Source organism: Sorex araneus, chromosome 2 (genome assembly GCF_027595985.1).
Source record: "Sorex araneus isolate mSorAra2 chromosome 2, mSorAra2.pri, whole genome shotgun sequence".
Taxonomy (NCBI): domain Eukaryota; kingdom Metazoa; phylum Chordata; class Mammalia; order Eulipotyphla; family Soricidae; genus Sorex; species Sorex araneus.
In genome coordinates this window covers 45,881,729-45,903,701 of record NC_073303.1, presented here as the reverse complement: position 1 = coordinate 45,903,701, position 21,973 = coordinate 45,881,729, and the positions used below count along the sequence as shown (strand labels likewise).

Below are 21,973 nucleotides of genomic sequence, written 5' to 3'. Positions count from 1 at the left end.
GGGCCTCCGAATGGATGGGCACGATGTCCGCCATGTCTCCTGCCATGCCAATCTCCTACCACGCACCTGGCAACAAACCTGGATAAAAATCAATCCCTGGTTTATGATGAGGACAACAGACCCATGCCCACGTTTCACACAGGCTCCTATCAGAGAGCAGGACCCTCCAGGGGCAGCAGAGTCTGGGCAACGAGCATTCGGGACGTCCCCGAGATGGCTGTGGTCTCGGCTGTGGTGACCGGGAAATGCACTCCCAATGGGCTCATGTCCGGGAGACGGCCTCTCCTCTCCTTGTAGAAGACAGGACTGAGAATGTCTGTATTACTCTCCTGTCAGCATTCTACAAGTGCCCCAGCCCCCGGCAGATGGTCTGTGGGTCAGCAGCCCCTTTGTTCAGGGCCCAGTCTTTGAAGCATGAGCTCTGCTGGGGCCACAGTGTAATAAACTTGAGTTTTCCCAACCTTCAGAGCATATGGCTTGGTTTCTCACTGGACCACAGTTAGAATTTTCACAACAATACTAGAATTTTCTGAGAAATGATGGCTATGGAAAATTTCTTCCATAAGCAAAACACTTGTATGAGAATAGAAGGTGCTTATTTTGAGAATCCATGGGACTTAACTAGTAAAAGGAAACAAAATAATCAAGTAGATGTTTCTTTAATTCCAGTGGGGTCCCCCCGCTTCCAAATCAGTGTCTCGTGTCCAGGGCTTAGCAGGAGTTTGGGCTGTAACTGAATGAATGAACGAATGTGAAATGCCAAGCTAAGAGAAGGCCACAGTAAAGAAGTTCATTGGTTTCAAAGCAATGTCTTTTATAAACCAGTCATGTTTTATTGGCTTTTAAATTTGTACTTTCAAACTGCATAAGAAACAAATAAGCCATTTATCACTGTTAGTGGTAATCATGTTTATAAAGTTGCCTGTTGCATGACAGAATATTGAACCATTATTCCTAGAGAAATACAGGATTGAATTCTGAAAGCCTCTACATAGTTTCTTCAGCCACACAACCTATAAATAACCTTGTTTTAAGTATGTTCCCATTGAAAGACACCTCAGTTAATGCTCACTATTGATCATTCACATATTGCCACTCACAGCTAGCAGATCTGTAACTCATTGCTGAATGAATCTTTTGTAATTTAAGTACTTCTTTGCACTTAAAACACTAGATATCATTGAAGGCTTGTGGGCCATTTTTAGCAGCAAACCAAAAGCACCTGAATTTGAAAAACACTGACACTCACTCCAGAATAATGGGCAGAGCAATAGCACAGGGGTAGGGCGTTTGCCTTGCACAGAGCCGACCCGAGTTGGAGTCCTCCGCCCCTCTCGGAGAGCCTGGCAAGCCACCAGTGGTGTATTCCATATGCCCAAAACAGTAACGAGTCTCAAAATGGAGATGTTAACTGGTGTCCACTCGAGCAAATCCATGAGCAACGGGATGACAATGACAATGACAATGACAGAATAATGAGTAGGCCATCATCTTGTCCTGTCTTTGTTTGGAACATGTTTGGTGGAGGATGCAAATATTTTGATATTCTGAGGCAGACAGGTAGAGCAGGGGGTGAGGCAGTGGTCTTACGTGCAGCTAGCCCAGGCTCCACCCCCAGCACACCACCTGCTTCCCAGGCCCATCAGAAGTGTTCTCTGAAAGCACAGGGAGGGGTAATCTCTGAGCACTGCAGGTTTGGTCCATAAACTCAAAAAGTAAACTTTTTTTTTATGTTCTAGTCATGTCTACCAAGGACCATGGGGACACCAAGCATTGATTTGATAGTTACTAATATTTTCTGGTAAGTCCATTTGCAAATGTATAATCAGCAAATAATGAATATGGCTTATTATCTTTTTTGGGGGGGCACACCTGGTGGTGCTCAGGACTCCCTCCTGACTTTGTGCTCAGGGATCACTCCTGGGGAGGCCTGACAGACACATGGGGTGCCAAGAATCAAACTCAGGTCAACAGTGCAAGCTAACACCTTGCCCACTATATTATCACTCCAGTCCCTGAAGGAAGGGGCATATTTATCATCTTGCCCCTTATATATGAATGCTAGGTAGAAGTCCAAAATTCATTTTTTTTCTTTTTGGGTCATACCCAGCAATATACAGGGGTTACTCCTGGCTCATGCCGTGCTTGGGGGACCATATGGGATGCTGGGAATTGAACCTGGGTTGGCCATGTGCAAGACAAATGCCCTACCCGCTTTACTATTGCTCCAGCCTCCAAAATTTATTCTTTATCCACTTTGAGTAATTATTACAATATTTACAAGAGGCCTTGATAGTCACCAAGGGCCAGACAGGAAAGTACAGGTTACTGTCTTAATTAATACACAGATGAAAAGTACTAATATTTGGAAGATTTATATCTCAATTCGGCCTCAGTTCCTGATAATCATCCTTCTGTTCCTTTTTATTTGGATCTCTAACAAGATAAGCTATTTCCTGAGCCATGAAAATAAGGGTTTTAGTTACACATACCAAAATCAGCCAATGGCTTGGAAAAATAGATCTGGATTACTATTCGAGTTGTTGATGAGCTGCCACAGCAGAATCAATGCAGTGGACAAGAAGCAATGAGATAAACAAGGTTAGTTTCTCTGAAAGTAAAGATGCTTAAAATACCCCTTTGCTCTGAAATCACCCACCAACAAGAACAAAAGAGAGAAATAGAGTGAAACAGAAGACAGCCCTGAGCATGCAATCTGAGGATGGGGTGGGGATATGGCAGGGACCAAAGCAAGGAAGGTTGTACTGCATAGCTGGGGGCTCTAACTGTCAGGGAGGAGTGAAAACAAACCTCTCTCTCTCTCTCTCTCTCTCTCTCTCTCTCTCTCTCTCCCTAACACACACACAGCATTATTAAGAATGAGAAAACTATTCCATTGGGCTGGACCACATCCTGGGCAGCTCCCTGACATGATTCATTCTCAAGATGAGGAAGTTATCCTGAGTCTGTGTGCAATTATACTCCAAGAGAAAGAAGGGAAACAATAAGAAAATTAAGTGGCACGATTGAAAAAACATAAGGACACTTGAGAGAAACTGTACCACAAAATGAAAGCGTACACACAAACACACCCCCACACCACTACATAACGCAAACATTACATGCAGCACATTCACAACACACAGATTATATAAAACACCTAACACCCATGCTCACAACACACACATGCCATCCACACACACTACACACACCTATTTTGAACATACAGAGTATGTGACAATAATGCAGGCTGAGGAGCATTGCCTGTGTGCACATGCACACGCACACACACACCACACACACAGACACACACAGACACACACACTTTGGATGTAACAAGGGTGGCATCCCCCCGGGGGGCTGCTGCCTGCACAGCCGTGTGAGCGCAGGCCGGGTGCAGCTGCTTCAGGGCAGCGCGGCCCCGCTCCAGCTCCGGGCGGCAGCTGAACCGTGAGGAAGTGCGGGATACTCGAGTGCCTCCAGCTGCTCCCCTGGGCGCGTTCTCTCTCGTCCAGGGCAGCAGCACAGGAATCCCAGACACGGCCCCTGCATCTCTCCCACGTCTCTCCCACCACCCACAAAGGGACGGGCCGAGCCAGGGCTGGAGGCTGTACCCTGTGCGGGCTCTCAGCTGTGCTACCCGCAGGCTGCACCTGCCACAGTGCCCCGGGCCTGAATGCAGGAAGGTCTTTTTTGTGTTTCACAGAACTTGGTCACATGATCAACTTTACATTTTCCCTATCTTGCTTCACTGAGGAACACATTCTTATTATTTTTTGTTTGTTTGATTTTGATACTGGGCCACACCCAGAAGTATCAGGGCTTACTCCTGACTCTGTGCTCAGGGTCACTCCTGATGGTGTTCAGGGAACCATAAGCAATGCTGGGGATCGAATCTGGGTAAGCTAAGGGCAAGGCAAGCACCTTACCTATGGTTTATCTGACCATCCCCCTTATCAAATCTTTTTTAAGCAGAATTGTGGATTACAAATTATTTTTAGAAAACAGTGAACTTTTTTCCCTGCATGGAAATTAGTTAAGGACTTTTCTGTTATCTCAAAACTTCTTGAACAACAAAGTAGTTTACTCTTTTAGAAACTATCCTGGGCCAGAGAGATAGTACAGCAGGTCAAGCGCTTGCCTTGCATATGGCATATGGCTGACCCAGGTTCAATCCTCGGCATCCCACATGGTCCTCTGAGCACCACCAGGAGTGATTCCTGAGTGCAGAGCCAAGAGTAACCCCTGAGCATCAACAGGTGTGGCCAAAAAATATATAGGGAGGAAGCAAAGGAAGGCAGGAAAGAAGGCAGCAAGGCAGGAAGGAAGGCAGGAAGGAAGGCAGGAAGGAAGGAAGGAAGGAAGGAAGGCAGGAAGGAAGGAAGGAAGGAAGGAAGGAAGGAAGGAAGGAAGGAAGGAAGGAAGGAAGGAAGGGAGGGAGGGAGGGAGGGAGGGAGGAAGGAAGGAAAGGAAGGAGGGAGGGAGGGAGGGAGGGAGGGAGGGAGGGAGGGAGGGAGGGACGTGAAGGGACTACCCCTGGAATGGGGCAGGAGCAATAGTATAGTGGGTAAGGCACTTGACTTGCAAACATCCAATTTAGGTCTGACCCCGAGCACTGCATGTAGTCCCCCCTTAGCCTCCCAGGAATGATCCCTGAGTCAGAGTCAGGAGTAAACCCTGAGCACCACCAGGTGTGGTCCTAAAGCAAAACTATCTGACCAACTGTGCTTAACCCAAGGGCATGTTAATCAGAAACCTTCCCCATGGTTGAAGTCCTATTAAATGGGGGGACAGGCAACAGCTGAGAACCTGCCACAAACTCAGACTGCAATAGGGCATGCGTATTTGTGTGTGTTTGTTTTTGTGCCTATATGTGTGTGAGTCCATGTTTGGCCATGGAGGTATGTTCTTCATGCAAGTGTGTGCATGTGAGAAGTGTATACACAAGTATGCATACTCACTTGTGTGTTATGTAATTCACTGGCATCTGTATGTATGCTGTGTATCAGGGCTCATGCTATGTACAAACAGACATATGACCTGCATGCACATATATGTGTTTCAGTGTGTGTGTGTATGTGGGGCTGTAGGACACTGTCATTGTATTGAGGATGCTGAGGCCAGGACAGATCATGTGGACAAGACTGTGGGTCTTAAGGTCACATCCCCTGCAGGCAGTGAGAGACACACGGGAATCTGGTGTGGAACCACACTGACCTGGGCAGCAATAGGAAGCACTGGCCAAGGTGGGGGCAGGGGAGGGTGTGTACTGATGCCCCAGGAAGGACCACAGTGGTATAACATGGGGTTTGCCATCTGTCCTGCAGACCTGCTGGAGTGACAGAAATGCTTCCTCTTCTCCACCTCTCACAAAACCACACACGGCTCCCAGCTCTGAAATGTGACTGGGGAGACCAAGAACTGAATCTTGATTGTTCTTAATTTTGCCCATGCAAAATGCACCCTGCGGAAGCAGCAGTGTTCTGAGCACAGCTGTCGGTCAGTGACTGGGCAGTAGAGGTGAGGCTTCCGTTCACAGGAGGGAGGTGTGAGAGCTGGGGTGACCACACATACAACATCCCCCTCCCCCAGCATCAAGGAGAGAGGATGGCAGGCTGACAAAGGAAACCTTCCAAATTCACCCAAGAAACAACAGCCTGTGTGAGCCAGTCTGCCTGTCCTTCCAGCTCTTTCTCTGCTTGGGTCAAACAGAGTCTTAGCTCTCTTTCTCTCTATTTATTAGAGAGAGATTTTACTTTAGAAAACTAGTTTAATGAACCCAAAGTCTATCTCACCTACTGAAAAGCCAGCCTGGGCGTCCCTCACATCATACCGGCTGCCTTTGCCATGCTGGTTAAGAGGCCAAGCCCTAGACTGAGAACCAGGCGCAGTTCATGCTTTACAGCCTTCTAGAGAGAAAACATCTCACAGACACGCTATCTGACAGACAAGCTCAGGGGACACAGGGCAAAGCTGTAATGTATCTTCCAAAGTGGAAACACTTCTGCATATCTTGCGAATAGGATTTTACCATCAAACCCGAGGACACACTGTTCTGAGTATCTCTGTACACGTTCATCACCTCCCAGTCACACAGCCTGTGTGGAGACACAACAGCCTTCTCAGCCAGTCTGCCCTCTCAGCATCACAGAATTAGACTTTCAGTTTGACGCCAAGTTCCTGAGGAGCCCATTGGAGTAATATGAAATGAAAGTTCACTGCGCTCCCCGCCCTACCCTCCATCTCTGTCCCCGCCCTTCCTCCCCTCCCTCTCCCTCATCGCCCCCTCTTGCAACCAAAAGTAAGTACACACCTATCAGCCTAACACTACCCCCAGCACTCCAGTACATTCTAAACTGGTGACAGTTTTGTTAGGCTTTAAAATGCATCCAACAGAGCTGATGGGCTGTCCAGTCAGCCCACAGCGTTTCTGGTGTCTGACCATGCACTTGGGGGAGATCAGAAGCCTGGTCCTCGGCCACTGGGGCCACTGTGTGGGGAGACTGAAGCAGGAACCAGAGCCAGCAGGAGCTTCTCAGAGCAGTAGGAGACACTTCAAAGAGGTCCCCAGTTCTTGGGATAACACAGTGCATCTAGTCACGCCTTGAGAGACCCAAGCTGGGTCAGCTGCCTCCAAGACCAACACACAGAAACCATGAGCACTAAAAAAAGGGGCCAAATGACAGTAGTGGGTCAGGCATTAGGATTGCACATGGCTGATCCGGGTTTGATCCCTGGCACTGCATAAGGCCCTCTGAATCCCACCCAGAGTAACCCTTGAACAGATTCAGGAGTAAGCACTGAAGGTACACCCCCCCAAGATAAATAAAAATAAAGATGTGTCCATGTGCTCTGGGGAGGATTACGGGTCTTCTAAAGCAGTGTTTATGCCTGGGCCGCTTCACTCTATGGTCCATGGGGGCTGCGAGGCCTCACAGACATCTGAGGTAACCTCAGGCCAGACCACATCAGGGCCTGTGAGGCAGCCAGGCACTGGCAGTTGGGAGAAGCTGGGAGAGGCGAGGTGCAGGCACAGGCATGCTGGGGACGCCGTGAGGCAGCTGTCCGCCTCACCTTGCCCGACACCCGGAAAGCCACCGTGGCCATGACTGAAACCCCATCTCTGCCCTGACCCCTCGTAGCTAACCCCCTTTCACTAAGGACAGTCAAATGCTTCGGTGTGGAGCATGAAAATATGCCGTTCACACTGTTTTCCCTCCAAACCAATTCCAATTTTACCACTCTCTCTAGTGAAGTACATTGAGTTTGATGACTTTGCTTCTAGAAGGCTTTGGGTATTAACACACAGAAAAACACAAACACACAGACACACAGACACACACACGCTGTAGCCAATCATCTCACAGAGCCTCCATTACATTATATTGTCTTTAAAAATATACAGCGACGATCGAAATTCTGACTATAACTTGGATATCTGCATCCTTTAATTTACATAGACTTTGCATTTTAAAGAGAATTTCCACATATAGATACACCTGCATTTAGTTAACCAGTCCCCTAGTGAGCATTTTTATATTTACAGCTTTGTTGCAACAAAATGAAATGCCACAATAAATGACTACATATGTATATATTTCTCATTTCCCCCATTTACACGTGATACAATCATCTAAAACTTGGAAGTTTATAGTTTATTCACAGAGCATATGTGAATTTTAAATGTCAATACATCCCTGCCAGCAACCACCTTGGCAGAGAATCACTTTTCTCTTGGTCATAGAGCAAAACCCAAAGCCTGACCACAGAGGCACATGTCCTGTGTTTTGGATTCATGTATTATTTCACTGTTTCTGTGTTTATTGAGTGTTTTTGTGAACTGTTTATTTCTCTTATTGATTTGAAAGAACTCCTTGCATACTATTAGTTTCTTAATTAAAAAAACATATCTTACAATACCTCCACACACTTTTTTTTAGATTTGTCTTATTCATTTTTTTTGTTGAATCACCATGAGATACAGTTATAAAGCTTTCATGTTTGAATTTAAGTCATACAATGATTGAACACCCATCCCTCCACCAGTGCACATTTTCCACCACCAATGTTCCCAGTATCCTCCCAATCCCAACCCTCCCCTTACCTCCACGGCAGACAGTTTTCCACATACTCTCTCTCAACTTTTGGGCATTATAATTTGCAATACAGATACTGAGAGGCTATCACATTTAGTCCTTTATCTACTTTTGGCAAACATCTCCCATCCCGAGCATCCCTCCAACCATCATTGACTTAGTGACCCTTCTTGATTCCAGCTGCCTTCTCCCCCATGAAGCAGGCTTCCGACTATGGAGCAATATTCCTGGCCTTGTGTCTACTGTCCTCAGGTGTCAATCTCATATTATGTTATTTTATATTCCACAAATGAGTGCAGTCATTCTATGTCTGTTCCTTGCTTTCTGACTGATTTCACTTAGTATGATAAGTGAAATGACCATCCACTTATAAGCAAATTTCATGACTTCATCTCTCCTAACAGCTGCATAGTATTCCATTGTGTAGATGTACCAAAGTGTCTTTAATCAGTCGTCTGTTCTTGGGCACTTGAATTGTTTCCAGATTCTGGCTACTGACACACACATTTTTAATGGAACTTGGTTAAAACTTTAGGAGCTTGGTTAAGACTTTAAGAAATAATAAGAAAAAATAATCATCAAATAATACTCATCATTCCTTGTCTATTAAGGTTTCACATTTTTTTTCCATTGGAGGGTTATCTCCCAAGCAGTGCTCAGGAGGCCCTAGGACCCTCAATGACTTTCAGCCAACTGGACTCATGGATCGGATATAATTGGTTAAGATGAGGTCACTGGGGAGGCCTCTATCCCCCATGATTTATGTCCTTAGAAGAAGGGGTGTCAATAGACAGGCTGGGGGAGGGGTGGAGGGTGATGAGATAAAAACTTGAGAGACTGGTGCTGGGAAACATACACTGGTGGAGGGATCAGTGTTGAAACCTAATTATGAATGGTCTTGTAAGAGTCTATCTCACAGTGATTCAATTTTAAAAAAAGAAGGTGCATCAGAACACAGGAACATACTAGGGGACAGTCACATGAGCACACAGGGAGAAGATGGTCACATGGAATCCAAGGATGGAGGCCTCTAGGGGAACCAGCCCACACCCTGATCTGACTGGTCATCCCCAGAACCATGAGATCATAAGTGTTTGTGTTTAAGTCACACAAACTGTGCTCTTCATTCCAGAGACTCTAGAGCAATGACACCAGTCTTCTATTAATGGTCACTGACACTGTTCCCAGAGTTTTCTCAGCAGTGATAAGCCAAAAGGAGCTTGCCACATGTCTTTGCAGTCGCTGATATGTGTTTCAGGGAAGTCAGATGGAGCTTCTCCACTTTCCTTCCAGAATGCAGCCTTTGGCTCCGCTCATCAAACTGCCCTAAACACTGGACTGGACTCTAAACACTGCTACATGCATAGGAATTTGCATTCTTTCTACCCACTTGCTCTAGTCCAACACTTCCAGTTGCTGTGCCCCCTCCCCAGAGTCAAACTTGCACAGTGAAGGCCCTCCACTCCCACAGACACTAAGGTGTGCTGTGTGAAAGGAGATGTGACTGGTGCAGTCTTCTAAACTGGTCCCCCACACTCTGGCAATTCACTCTGGGTGGAGAGTTTGGACAGGGAACCTAAATTGGGTTAAACAGAGATGGACAGGTACCAACGCAGCAGATGTCCTCTCACTGTTTCAGGAGCTTTTTGTTCCATTGCAAGTGACTTGCCTTAATGTCTGCACATATCAAGCTATAAAGAAAGAACACGAGAACAAGTTTCACTGTCCTTACAGGAAACGGAGAGGACTGTCCCAGCCAAGTGCCTTCTCATCCTCTGGCTATTTCCTTTGGTTTCCTAGGATCAACTTTAAATTTTCTCAGAAGGGAGCACATGATCAGACCAGAATTAACTCCGAGCAGGGTGGAACAAAACTCTGACTCTGGGGAGAAGCAATGACCTATTTTCAAGGCCCTACACAGCAACACCACTGGTGCTTGCACAAACTGTGTCTCCTTCCTGGGCCTCAGTGACGGTCAGCAGGCTGTTAGGCTGTCCCCAGCTCATTGCCATCTCAATCCCTTGCTTCCTTAAACATGCTTCTCAGAAATGTCTGGCTTCAAATGGACTCTTTCCTAATCCCAGGGTGCACCTGGCAATGCAGTGCCTCTTTGCAGACACTTGCTGCCTGGCTCTTGCTGAAATTGCTCCAAGGGAGACAGAGAAGACCAAAGAAACCCCAAGACCTGTGATCAGCCCTGCTTCCGGGACCACCTGCCTTCCTCCTGCAGGCAATGCCTCCACAGGCTATGACCATCAGCTGATTGGTGTTGCTAACAAAAAAAAAAAAAAAGGAAGTGGTAGACTTCCGCTTCAAGCCTTTGTAGCAATGATAAATGTACAGAAAGGAAAGAAAGAGCAATAAAAACAACACCACTGGCCACCCGGACTGGAGAGATAGGACAGGGGATAAGGTCTTGCACGCAGCAGATCTGGGTTCATTCCTTGGAACCACATATGGTTTCCCCCAAGTACATTCGGCAATAATCCTTGAACAGACAACCAGGAGTAAGCAAGGAGTGGGCACCGATAGCTGCGACCCCCAAACTAAAACTGCTCCCCATAAAAAACAGCCACAGCAGCTCCACAGGAAAATAAATCCATACCTGTGTTGGTAGAAAAGGAGGCACACCAGGGGGAGGGCGGGTAAAAAAAAAAAAAAAAAGAAAAGAAAAAAAAAGGAGGCACACCAGGGCTGGACTGGAAACCGGAGCTCTCCTTGAATATCTCAAAACAAATGTAGGCAAAGGAGATAGCAGTGAAAGCAGGAGAAGACCCAAGAATGTGGCACCCGGAAAAGGTGAGTCACGGGGGCCAGGCAGGGTGGGAAGGATTCAAGAGCAGTGCTGGGAGCTCTTGGTGGTTGGCACTCCTGCACACAACAGCAGTCCCTCTGCAGCAAAGACATGTGTTCAGAGAGGCAGGGCATGACCACTGTGCCAGGAGCAGGGTCCTCTAGACCCCACACATGGTTTCTGGCTCATCTTGCTCCTGTGCATGTTTCACTCTTCTCCCATGTCACAGGAAGAGGTTCCATGGGCAGACGGTTCCATGAAATATATACAATTGCAAAACAGGAGACTCTTGAAAACAAACCAGCGTACCCCCTAGAAATATCTAGCACATAAGGAAAGGTACCAAAAGATACGATAAGCCAATGCCAAAGGGAAGAAAAAGTGATGATGACACAAGAAGAGTGTGTCATCCCACAACTCAAGCACAAAAGTCACAAAAGTCCACAAGAGTCTGATGGATTCTTTAAAAAATAAAGAATAAGCTGAATTTCTTGGAAATGAGCTACCTGCTTGCTAAAGCCTTAAGGTTAGCAGATGGGTTGAATAATAGTTGGGCAGGGTTGGAGATTCTTCTTGATATAATAATTCTCCTGGAAGTTTCTTTCAGGAAACACAAAGCAGAGAGTGGGTGAAGAGAAGAAAGAGTGAAGGAAAATATTCAGAAAAGTTAATGAAGTCCAAAGGAAGAAGAAATACTTAATGCCTATCCAGTCATGTTGTCTCCTCTGAGGAACGAAGTACACCTGTCACTGATGGGAAGGGCTCCCACCCCTGGCAGAGTGATGCATAAGGAAGGAAAATTGCAGGAGGCTGGAGCAATAGAATAGTGGGTAAGGCACTTGCCTTACATGCCGATAATCTGGGTTTGATCCCTGGTACCCTCTATGGTCCCCCAATCCCTGCCAGGAATGATCCCTGAGCAGAGAACCAGGAGTGATCCTTGAGAACTGCTGAGTGTGCATCCCACCCCCCCACCGCCCCCAAAAAAAAGAAATAGAAAAAGAAAAATTGCAGAACGATAATAATTGGTATAAAAAAGTTCACACCCCCTGTCAAAAAAATACACACATTGCCATCACACACACACACACACACACACACACACTCTTCTAAAGCTCACACACGAGAAATTAGAGGATAAAAAGTTGGAAGCAAATACTTCCAATGGCCTTCTCTAATGGTCGAGGTGAGACAGAGTTAAAGGTTGGTCATCAAGTCTGTGTGTCAGTCGAATCTGAATTCTTGCCTAATGGATAGGTCCTTGGCATGGGTTACACAACTGACACCTTTCACAAAGAAAATGATTGAATGTTCTCCCATTCTATAGGTCAAACTTTCATTAATTCACCAGCCCCTAGTTGGCAATGCCAATGTGAGTCTCCACTAAGACTGCAGCAACACTTACCCAGAGCTAGCTCTTGGGAGTGGCCCTAAGGGTCATGTCAGATCTAAGCATGGGCATGTCCAGATACTGCACAAGGGAGATAGGGTGCGCCTGGAGTGCTTCTGGGATTGATCCGGCTCTGAAATCTTAAACAGGAGCTCAGGATCGTAAAGTGAGGCTTGAACCCAGTGAGGTTCAGACCCCAACTCTCAACACTGATGACAAAAAAAAATTGCAGTGAATGTGACTTGAAGATGTTCTTTCAATCAAACACCTCGAATAGACTCTGCTTTGAAGATGAAAATAACCTCCACATTTTCTCTCCATCTAAGCAGCCCACCCGCATTCAGGAATGCAGTCCCCAACATGCTCCAGCTCCAGGACGTGCCACTGGTAGAGCCCTCCTTGCCCGACCTCAGCATCACAGCCCCAGGAAAGTGACTTCCAACCTACTGACTCTGCTTTATTTCAGCTGGCATTCCAAATTCACTTGAGCAAGGAAATTCTCCCAGGAATGCCAATTGAATGGTACTATTCAGGAACCAGAAAAGCTAGGTCGGGCATCGGGTCCAAGTCTATTCCCTTCCCTCACAGGCTCCCCCTCCCCATGCCATTCCCAGGATACTATATATTCCCACCAACTAGATAACAAAATATCGATGTAGGACCAAATACAGGGCAATGTTGAGACAGATATTAAATGTGCCTGCTGCTAAGTGTATTTAAAAACATTTTGTTCACCAAGAATGAGTCAGAATATATCTTAATGGAAGAAATTAGAAAATTTATGTCCTATAAAAAAGTAACTAACCGGGGCTGGAGTGATAGTACATCAGGGAGGGCGTTTGCCTTGCACGCGGCTGACCCGGGTTCAATTTTCAGCATCCCTTATGGTCCCCCAGCACCACCAGGAGTAATTCCTGAGTGCAAAGCTAGGAGTAACCCCTGTGCATCGCTGGGTGTGACCCCAAAAGCAAAAAAAAAATTAAAAAATTTTAAAAAGTAATTAATTGTAGAAATAGCAAGTTAGTTGATGACAACTATGACAGTGGATGTATATTAAGAAAACTGTTCAAGAATGTTGACAGGAGTATGTTAAGACCCCTCCAAAATATAAAACAGAAAATGTATTTCATCAACAATCAGTTGCCCAAAATAGTCTTCGTCTAAGTAGATGTGTAGAACAAGACTAAAGAGAAACTGTCTGGGAGCAAGAAAAGGGAGGAATTCAGAACAGCTGAGGAAGATCAGATTGGCAAGTGGTTGGTCCAAGGGACTCAGTGGGAAACTGAGTCATAAGGGTGGTTAGCTTTGTGTCAGAGAGTTGGAGAGAAAGAGAAAATCATAAGATCAGAATCAACTCTGAAAAATACAAAAACAACCAAAATCACACCCCTCAAAAACAATCAAGGGTTCAAGAAAGAAAACAGCACCTCCACATATGTCCTGCACTCACTGGACATCGCAGTGCAATACGCCAATGTTAAGTGGCACTTAACCCCACGTTACAGGACCATGCGCCTGGGGATGAATGATCTAGGAAGAAACAAGCCTCACAATTTCAAGAGTCTGAAAAGGGGAAACCGCCACTGAATTGCTGGAAAGTGTGAGTTCCTGGGCAAGAGGGCTATCCTCCGCTCTAAAAAGCCATCACTAGCTTCATAGAGCTAATCCAACAGTCTTTTTGCCCACTTCATGAAGCTCTAAAACACGTTTTGGATTAAGATTTTGGAAACCTCATTTAATGACAATAGCTGTCATTGTGGTGATAGGCAGTTACGTATATTTTTTAATTTATTTCATTTAGTGGAGAGCCCGGCAAGCTACTGAGAGTATACTGCCTGCATGGCAGAGCCTGGCAAGCTCCCCATGGCGTATTCGATATGCCAAAAACAGTAACAACAAGTCTCACAATGGAGATGTTACTGGTGCCCGTTTGAGCAAATCAATGAGCAACGGGATGACAGTGGGGAGCATATCAATGTATATTCAGCTTTCTCAATTTATGAGAATACCTTTCTCAAAACTTAGAGTCAGACAATGCTGGAGTAACAGTAGAGTGGATAAGGCATTTGCCTTGCGCATGAGTTTGATTCCCCGTATCCCATAGGGTCTCCTGGGCCAGCCAGGAATAATCTCTGAGCACAGAACCAGAGGTAACCCTTGAGCTCTGGAGGGTATGGCCCCCAAAACAAAAAAAACAATAAAAAAACAATTGGAGTTGTAATTTTAGAAAATCCTTAACTCTTACTTCAACTCAAGAAAAATCTTATTGCCTTCTGCTCATTAGAGATTCCCCACTCTGGGAGATTGTTGAGTCAGCTGTTGCAGAGAATCCAAATCAACAAGAAAGGAAAATATAATAATACCTAAGTAGTTTCACTGTAAAGATGTCACACACCAAAGCTGATCGGCCATCTGCCAGTGTTGACAGAAGGAATCAGAGGGAAGCAACGTAGCTGGCTTTCTAGGGGCACTCTAACAAAATCTATGTAAGCTGCAGTTCTTGTGCTACTGTTATCAGGCACATCACTGCTGATTCTGCAGCAAAGGGACCACTTTATATGGCTGTAGAGGTAGGAAGATAAATGAGTAGATACATAACATACTAGAAGAAAACTGAAAGAATTATGTATCTCTGTGCATGCTGCCCACCTGCATGGGTATACACAGCCATGACAAAACTTTAGACAAGTTTTCACTTTTTCTGATGCCATCTCTCCAGATGCAACTCCTCAGTTTTCTCTTTGAATTGCTTCACAGTGTTGACCCATTTTAGGTGATACTTGGTACACAGTTTTGGAAAATGGCATGGACATCCTATTGCACTGTAATCTGATGCCTGACTAAAGCTTCTGTTTTGAAAACAGAAAAATAAGACTGGTATTAGAAAATAAAATATGAGTTAAAAGAAGGACAAGCAGGGCTGAAGTGGGCACAGTGGGTAGTGCGTTTCCCTGGCACAGGACTGACCCGGGTTCGATTCTCAGCATCCCAAATGGTCCCCTGAGCACCGCCAGGAGTAATTCCTAAATGCAGAGCCAGAAGTAAGCCCTGTGCATCTCCGGGTGTGACCCAAAAAGAAAAAATAATAATAAAAAAGAAGGCCAAGCATGGCCATTTCTAAAAAGGCACATTTAGAGTAACAATTGCTTTTCTGTTAAGTACATCCCTTGGAAGGACAGGGCATACATCACATTTCCTACTGTAGCTAAAACACTAAAAAAATTTTTGCTGGCAAGCTATTTGCAAAATCATACACATTAAGTAGTTCAAATTCAGAATGAAGTTAATTGCAATTAATTAAGAAGCTGCTGTGCAATCACAATGAATTTGTTCTTACCAGAACAAATACTTAGAATCAATAAATCATTTTTATCACTTTCAGAAATTCTCTGCCAGGGATAGTTTCCCATTGCTTTTTGTTTTGTTTTTGTTTTTGTTTTTATACAGGACAACTTCGAGGCAGCACATCTCAAAATCATCTAGTCAATAGCTTTCTTTGTTTCAATGGGATCTTTGAAGCGGTAGACAAGTTTACTGAAATAATCTACTGCAGCTCCAAATGAAAAAGTATTCAAACTCTAACTTCTCTACTACTTTCCTTCGACCTTTCTGAACATTCAAACAACAAAATAAACAGCATTTGTATAGTTTTTATAGTATTTAGCCCATCTAAATACTAAATATGTAGATGTGTTTTGAAACCCTTCCCTTCCCTAAAAATCATACCATGCACAACCAATCAACACAATTTACATTGTACTAGATAAAACTTTTCTACTTAGCAACGAAACTGTAACTACTTTTGCAACTACTTTACAAGGAAAGAATCTTAAAAATCAACAAGGCGCATTCTCGCTCATTTCAGCAGGTATCAGAAATATGTGATTGTTCTTGTTTGTTTGTTCGGGGGGCTCCCCTTGCAGTGATCAGGGCTTACTCCTGACTTTGTTAAACTCAGGGACCACTCATGGCGGGCCTGGGGGAATGGAACCCAAGTCCATTGCGTGCAAGATAAAACCCTTACCCCTGTACTATCTTTTCGGGACCGCAACTACTACGTTTTCAAGGCGCTGCTCCTCGCGTAGGGGAAGAAATGTGAATATAAAACTCTGCCGACGTAAGAGTGCAGGAGCTTCCACACACCGAAAAAACTTGGAAAAACACAGTGGACTGTCCAGTTGAGGCTGCCCAGAGCCAAACCTAAACGTTTGCTTACCAAGACCCGGTTTTCCGACCCTGCCTCCTCTCGCACGAATTCCCGGCCCTCCGCTTTGGTGCTTTGCGAGCGCTGTGGATACCCGCAGCCCGGGGTCTCCCCGCGGTCCCCTCGATTCAGACACCCCGGAGTCTGGGGGTTCCCGCGCAGTCCCCTCGATTAAGGCATCCGGAGCCCGGGGTCCTCGCCTGGTCCCCTTAGCCCAGGTGCCGGGGGTCCCGGGACTCCGCCTGGTCCCCTTGGCCCAGGTGCTGGGGCTCCGGGGTCCCCGCCCGGTCCCCTTAGCCCAGGTGCCGGGGGCCCGGGGGCCCCGCGCGGTCCCCGCGGCCCGGGTCCCCGCGCGGTCCCGGCGTAGAGCCGACGGCGCGCCCCGCTCGCAGGCCCGCGCAGGGGTTGCTCAGCCTCGGGGGTTCGAGTCCCGGGCCCGCAGCGCCGCGCACTCCCCGCGCGGCCGCACCTACCTGGGCCAGGTGAGGGGCGGGGCGTGGGGCACGGAAACGGGGCGCCGCCGCCCTGGCAGCTCCGGGGCCCCGGTGCGCCTCGCTCCTCCCGACGCCGCGGTGGCCTCGGCACCCGCGCCGGGCGCTTCCTCCTTCGGGCAACTTCCTTGCGCGCCCCAGCAGGCGCCCGCCCTTCTCCGGCCGCCGCCCCCCGGCCGCGGGCCCGCTCTCCGCTCCCCACGGGCGCCCCGCGACGGCGCTCCGTGGGCCAGTGCTGCCCGCGGCCACCGCCACCCGGCAGGCCGCCGGCTACGGCAACGATCGGGACGTTGGCGCGGGAGTCCGGCCTGCGAGGAGAAGAGGAGCCTGGGTGGGGCCAAGATCCCACCCCGACAGGGCTCTCGAGCACGTAGAGTCCCTGCGCCCCTGTCGTTGTCCCCAGCGCCCGCGAAGGGTGTGGCCAGGCCCTTGAGCTCTGCTATGGACAGGCGCCGGGAGAGCCTCTGGTCCCTGTGCTCTGTTCTCCCTCCCAGCGCGCCGCCGCGGGCCTGTGCCAACTTGGCTGCTGAGCGGCGCAGGGAAAGGCCCTACCTGTCCAACGAGGTCCTTCAATTCCTCCTTACGGGCTTCACAGGAGTTTGGCCTGCCTCCACCCCCATCACTCCGACGAGGTCTGGAGTAGCTTAGACCCCTCCTGCTGTGCGTCAGGTGGTCTTAAAGCACCTCTTCTCCCCGGGCCCCCGCTTAGCTTGGCAAACCCTATGCCATTGCCTGTTCTGGCTGGAACTTGAACTGAAATACAATCATCAAAATGAAAATGATGACGGTTAAAACTACCCCCAAGGGGGCTGGGAGCTGGGGGCTGGGACGATGGCACAGCGGGTAGGGCGTTTGCCTTGCACGCTGCGGACCCGGGTTCGATTCCCAGCATCCCATATGGCCCCTGAGCACCGCCAGGAGTAATTCCTGAGTGCATGAGCCAGGAGAAACCCCTGTGCTTGCCAAGTGTGACCCAAAAATCAAAAAACAAACCAAAAAAACCTACCCCCAAACTGAGAGGGAATATTCACACACCTCTTCCATGGGGCCTTCTGTCCTTTCATATTTTAACCCCCAGGTAAAGTTTCTGTGTGGTTCCTTTTGTTGACCGAAGCTAAGTGTGTTTCTGGTCACTAACCAAATAGCCAACCAAATACCCTATCACGCTCTGAACAGAGGCTGCAGAATCTGCGCTGGAGTTTGCCAGCCTTGGGGTTATGTTGGAATCAGCTCGTGAGAAGCAAAAGCCAGGATTCACTAATTGCCTTTCCCTGGGAATGCTGATTGTAGCTGCATCTCCACCTCCACCTCACCTGTTCGTGTCGCTCTGCTCCTTCTCCCGTAAGTCAGCTTCAGAGTTCAGGAGAAGAGTGATGGTTCTAGTGCACACGACGAAGGCCCCTCAGCCCTACCCCGCACCTCCTGGTGAGGTCATCTTTACCATTGGTAATCGTGGGGGCCAACAGCACTGCTGGGAGGCCCTATCTTAAGAGGTTAACTTTCACCTCATAAGAATGAAATCCATGACACATATCATCTTCCTCCATCCTCCCTGTGTGCCTGACCTCCCTTGCTTTTGCTTTCTTTCACTTTAATAAGCCAAGTGGAAAAAGACAAATACTGAATCTCAAGTGAGGCGCAAAACAGACTCATGGATAGAACAAGAAGTTAAAAGTGTGGCTACAGGCAAGGGAGCAGAGGAGGTGAAGAAAGGAAGCTTAAGATGACGCTTTCTGAGGCAAGAGTGGGAAGCACTGGGCGGCAGGGCCACGTGCTCGCTCACTGCTCTGTGTTCCCGAGCGAGTGCTGTGTGCAGCCACAGGAGACCTCTTTCTTCTCCCCTATCTTTCTTACTCAGTCTGTGAGAAGGTAGGTAGGTGACTTCATTGCCATAATCATTTCACAATGTATGTAAATCAAAATTTACATATATATGTAAATCAATATTTGTAAATCAAAACTTCCTGCAGTGCTCCAATTTGCTTTTCGTTTTAAATTGTTTAAGAGTCTGTGGTGTACAGTGCTATTCCTAATGGTTCTCATATAGTTTAAACCACACCCATCACCAGTGATCCCCTTCCTCTCTCACGGACCTCAACACCCATGTTCCAAACACCCCAGCTCAGCTGTACCCTGTCCTTCTCCCAAGGACCCCCAAGCCCTCCTCCAAACTTCTGACTCAGTGATGTGGATCATTTCCTTCATGTTATTGGCCTTGCTTGCTGCTTGCTGCTTCTTGAAAGTATCAGGCCCCTGGCCTTTCCACTGCTGCACGAGCATGATCCCAGAGGCCAACTAAACTACTCTGGGCACCAGCAGCTCGCAGAAATGTCTCTAGACTGTGAACTGAGCCACTGCCCCATGCAGCGCCAGGAGGGAAGGGTTTTTCTCTCTCGGCTTTTCCATTTTATGAGCACCACAAATGGGAAGTAAAAGCTTGCAGTGATGCAATTTCTGGCAGAAATTTCCCTGGACTTTGTTACTAAAATACAGAAATCCAAAACCTCATATCTCCTCAGTGACAGCAATGTAAAGCATTATCAAATGGTTCCTTTTCAACAGGTTTGACTTTGGGGGGAAACTCCAAACAATAGTAGTGAGTTTTTTGTTGAAATATTGAAGGTAATCAAAGTAAAGTGAAATCTATTGGCTACACTGGTGGGGTGGGGGGAGAGGAGGTCTACTGCAGCTCCTGGTGGTGGAAAAGGTGCACTGGTGATGGAATGGGTGTTGAGCATTGTATAACAGAGACTTAAGACTGAAAGCTCTGTAACTTTCCACATGGTGATTCAATAATAAAAAAAAAAGTCCTTGATACTGACTTCACTCAGCATGACACCCTCTAGTTCCACCCACGTTGTAGCAAATTGCATGATTTTGCTCTTTCTTTGAGCTGTATAGTCTCCCACTGTGCATATAGACCACAACTTCTTGATGTATCCGCCTGTAGTTGGGCATTTGGGTCATTTCTATATCCTGTCTACTGTACTAGGTGCAGCAATGACCAGAAAAATGTACATATCCTTTCAAATTAATGTTTTTGTGTTTTGGGGGTAGATGCCAAGAAGTGGCATTGCAGAATCATGGAAATTCATTCCTATTATTTGGAGAGATTGTTCTTATTGCTTTCCATAGACACTGAACCAAACGACATTCCCACCAGTAGTGAATGAGGGTTTCTTTCTCTCCATAACCACACCAGCACTGCAGCACTGGCTATTTCCAGACTTCGGGATATGTGCCATTCTCACAGGCATGACATAATATCTCACTGTTGTTTTGGTTTGAATTTCCTTAATTGTGAGTGACAATGGGCGCAGTGCTCCAACTTGTCCATTGATGTAATTCATTCATTCTCAGTAGAATGGGAAACTAAAATCCAAGCTGTGTGAGTCCAGGAACCCCTCTAGTAAATTGTTGAACTCAAGGAATTTTGAGAACTTGGAGAACCATATGAGGTATCTGGAATCAAACCTGGGTTGACTGTGTGCAAGGCAAGTGCCATACCTGCTATATTATATCTCCAGCCCTTATTGTACTATTTAAGTGGAACACAGTCTCCAGGAATTTTCTGAGCAATGGAAGTCAATTCTTCCAAAAAGAACTTCTATATTCCAAAAAGCTCTAATTTCAACTTTGACAAATTGTTTGGAATGCATAGAATTCTAAATTGATCATCATTTTCTTCTTTTTTGAAATCATGATTCCATTTAACTCATGCTCCAATTATTGCTATTGAAAAATACAAATGTTGCTGTTAAGATCTATTTTGAGTTTTTTATTTGTATTATAGTTATTTAAAACACAATTTGCAATACAGTACAATACTGAAAACCACAGTACCTCAATAAACAAATGATGGATTCATTCATATTTAGTTTCAACACCACACCCTCCACCAGAGTACCCACTTCCCTCCACCAAAATCCCAAAGTCCCCTCCAGTTCAAATCCCCCCTCCCCGGCCACCCCCACAAACTCAGTTCTGTGGGCCAGCTATCCAGTTGTGTTGCCTTTGCTTACATGTTGCTCATTTTCTGTGTATCTTTAAATTCCCGATCATTCTGTACACATCCCTTTCCTTCTGACTCACTTCACGCAGAATGATTCCCTCTAGCTCCATGGAGCAGCAAATTGCATATTTTGTCTTTTTTTACACACAGTGTTCCAAATGTCTATATATACCATAACTTATTTTATTATTTATTTATATATATTTTTAATTAGTGAGTCACAGTGAGGGTACAGTTACAGATTCACACATTTTCCTGCTTGTTTTTCCCTCATGCAATGTTTAAGAGCCCATCCCTCCACCAGTGTCCATTCTCCACCACCAATGAACCCAGTATCCGTCCCACCCACCCCAGTCCCATCCCCCCACCCCACCCGGCCTCTGTAGCGGTACATTCCAATTTGATATCTCTCTTTCCTTTTGGGTGTTGTGGTTCCAAATAGGGGTATTGAGTGGTCATTCTGCTCAGTCTCTAGTCTACTTTCAGCATGCATCTCTCTTCCCGCGCAGGATCTCCAATCACATATTACTTGGTGTTCCCCTCTCTATCTGGGATGACTTTCCCCCAGCGTGTGAGGCCAGCTTCCAAGCTATGGAGCCAACCTCCTGGTATTATATACTACTATTCTTGGGTATTAGTCTCCTACTCTGTTGTTCTATATTCCACAGATGAGTGCAATCTTTCTATGTCTGTCCCTCTCTTTCTGGCTCATTTCACTTAGCATGATACTTTCCATGTTGATCCACTTATATGCAAAGTTTATGACTTCATCCTTTCTAACAGCTGCATAGCATTCCATTGTATAGATGTACCAAAGTTTCTTTAACCAGTCATCTGTTCTCGGGCACTCGGGTTTTTTCCAGATTCTGGCTATTGTAAACAGTGCTGCGATGAATATATAAGTGCAGATGTCATTTCGACTATACTTTTTTGTTTCTCCAGGATATATTCCCAGAAGTGGTATTGCTGGATCAAATGCAAGCTCA

The 21,973-nt window shown here is 46.5% G+C and overlaps 1 protein-coding gene across 1 annotated transcript in view; it reads right to left on the bottom strand.

Moving 5' to 3' along the window:
- The window catches only part of SYK (spleen associated tyrosine kinase), an 81,473-nt gene extending 64,401 nt beyond the window's left edge, over nt 1-17,072 (bottom strand). The window contains exon 1 of the mRNA XM_055127509.1: nt 16,958-17,072. The gene's annotated coding sequence lies outside the window, so the exon portion shown is untranslated. The remainder of the gene's footprint in view (nt 1-16,957) is intronic.
- Nucleotides 17,073-21,973: the final 4,901 nt, after the last annotated feature.